The 2,500-nt window shown below is 74.9% G+C and overlaps 1 non-coding gene across 1 annotated transcript; it reads left to right on the top strand.

The window, feature by feature from the left end:
• Positions 1 to 735: 735 nt before the first annotated feature.
• Positions 736 to 854, top strand: LOC135979777 (5S ribosomal RNA). Its single transcript, XR_010597024.1, has one exon. It is a non-coding gene; the product is annotated as a 5S ribosomal RNA (ribosomal RNA).
• Positions 855 to 2,500: the final 1,646 nt, after the last annotated feature.

Genomic DNA, 2,500 nt, shown 5'->3' with positions numbered 1-2,500 from the left:
CCCACTAGAGACATGGACCAGGCCGCCCTGGGCTCACCCTCCCCGGCCGCAGCGAGGGACTGCCTCCCGGCCGACTGGATCGGGCCCCTGGAAGTCTGGGGGGGGGGGGGGAATGGAACCTGACGCCTCCGAGGAGGGGACGCCCAGGGAAGGAGGGAGATCCGGGTTGACCTGGTGACCGGACGGGAAAGAGGCCACCGGGCGTGCCCCCGTTAAAACCCCTAGGGGTTGACCTGGTGGCCGGAAAGCAAACCGGCCAGCAGGTGAACCCTTTCGATTCCACGGGTTGACCTGGTGCCCGGGAAGCGAACCGGCCAGCAGGTGAACCCGTCCGATTCCACGGGTTGACCTGGTGCCCGGGAGGGGACTCTGAAAATTTTTCAGCCCTTTCGACTCGGGGTTGACCTGGTGGCCGAGAGGGGCCTCGCACGGCAGGCAAGCCGCCCTGGGCTCACCCTCCCCGGCCGCAGCGAGGGACTGCCCCTCCCCACCCCCCGGCTGACAGGATCGGGCGCACTGGAAGTCCGGGACAGTATTTTCCCCGACGCCGGGGAGGGCGGGCGGAGGGGCTCTGGCGGCCAGCCCGGGCCCCGGAGCTCGAAAAGGAAAAAAGGACCGGGCCCGCGAGAGACGGGGGCCCTGCCGCAGGGGGGGGGGGCAGTCCGACCGGGGCTCACCGTGCGGCAGGCCCGGGCGTCGGCAGGGGAAAGCGGGCGAGGAGGCGCGGGGCCGGGTGCCTACGGCCATACCGGACCGAACGCCCCCGATCCCGTCCGATCTCGGAAGGTAAACCGTCCCGGGCCTGGCTAGTACTTGGATGGGTGACCGCCTGGGAATCCCAGGTGCCGTAGGCAGCTTTTCCCGGTCCGAGTCAGCTCTCTCTCCTTTTCTGGGGGGGAAGGAGAGGGGGGGACGGGCCGGAAAGCCCCTCGTCGCTCCTGCCGAGTCGGAGGTCGCGGCCGCAGGTCACGGGTCTGGGCGCCTGGGGTCCGGCTCCCCACCCACCCGGCTTCCTCCGCGGAGGACCCCCCCCGGGGCCACCGAAGCCGCTGGGGGAGACCCCGGGCATGGGGCGGACTGGCCCGGACCCTCCCGGCCGCCGGCCCGCAGGTCCGCCCCGAATCCCCCCCCGCGGCCACCCAGGCCAGGCCTGGCCAGGCGGGACGGACGGCGGGTGTCCAGCGCCCAGCGGCTTCCTCCAGCGGGGACCCACGGACCCCAAAGCCGCAGGGGGAGGCCCCGGGCCCGGGACGGACTCGCTCGGACCCCCTGCGCCCGGCCGCCGGCCCGCGGGACCGCCCCGAATCCCCCCGCGGCCACCCAGGCCAGGCCTGGCCAGGCGGGACGGACGGCGGGTGTCCAGCGCCCAGCGGCTTCCTCCAGCGGGGACCCACGGACCCCAAAGCCGCAGGGGGAGGCCCCGGGCCCGGGCCCGACTCGCTCGGCCCCCCCGCCTCCCCTGCGCCCGGCCCCCGGCCCGCGGGACCGCCCCGAATCCCCCCGCGGCCACCCAGGCCAGGCCTGGCCTGGCGGGACGGACGGCGGGTGTCCAGCTCCCAGTGGCTTCCTCCAGCGGGGACCCACGGACCCCAAAGCCGCAGGGGGAGGCCCCGGGCCCGGGACGGACTCGCTCGGCCCCCCCGCCTCCCCTGCGCCCGGCCCCCGGCCCGCGGGACCGCCCCGAATCCCCCCGCGGCCATCCAGGCCAGGCCTGGCCTGGCGGGCCGGTGTGCGGCTCCCCCGGGCTTCCTCCCCCGACGACCCGCGCCCCCCTGAGCCGCAGGCGGAGACCCCGGCCCCGGGGCGGACCGGCCCGGGCTCGCTCGAGCCCCCTGCGCCCGGCCCGCAGGACCGCCCCCCCGAATCCCCCGGGAGAGGCCCGGCCTGCACGCCACTGACGACCCGCGGCCCCCAAAGTCGCAGGAGGCGCCCCCCCCCGGTTAGCCCCGTCTCGCTCCGCGCCCCCCGCCCCTCGCTGCCGGGACCGGGCGCCGCCCCAGAGTCAGCCGCAGCCGGCCGGCCTGAGAGCTGCCCTCCTGTGGACGACGGTGAGTTTACCTTGATACTAACCGGCCGTCAGCCAGGTCAACCCCATTGCTAGACTGGGGTGGACCTGGTGGCCGAGTGGGGACTTGGAACATTTGACAGCTGCTTCCCGGGGCTTGACCGGTTGTCCTGAACGCCCCCCACCCCCAGCCCCAGCCCCCGGCTCCTGCTCCCCTCTCCCCAGCCTCGGTGCTCCGCTCCCTGCCTCGGAGGCTGCCTCTCTGCGGCGCCTGCATCGCCTCCGAGGACGCGCACCCTCCGGAGGCTGGACGTAAACCCACCACTGCCGCTGACCCGGCTCTCCGAGGGACGACTGTGAGGCCTCCCCCCCCCCCCCACCCCCGGACCGCCCTGGGGACGACTGCTAAGCCTCCCCCACCGGACCGCCCGGGGCAAGACTGCTAAGCCTCCCTCCCACACACACACACACACACTGTCGGGGGAGGACTATTAA

This window comes from Chrysemys picta, unplaced genomic scaffold, assembly GCF_011386835.1.
Source record: "Chrysemys picta bellii isolate R12L10 unplaced genomic scaffold, ASM1138683v2 scaf1212, whole genome shotgun sequence".
Classification (NCBI taxonomy): Eukaryota; Metazoa; Chordata; order Testudines; family Emydidae; genus Chrysemys; species Chrysemys picta.
Note: the sequence above shows the minus strand (reverse complement) of the source record. Positions and strands in the feature narration are given on the sequence as shown.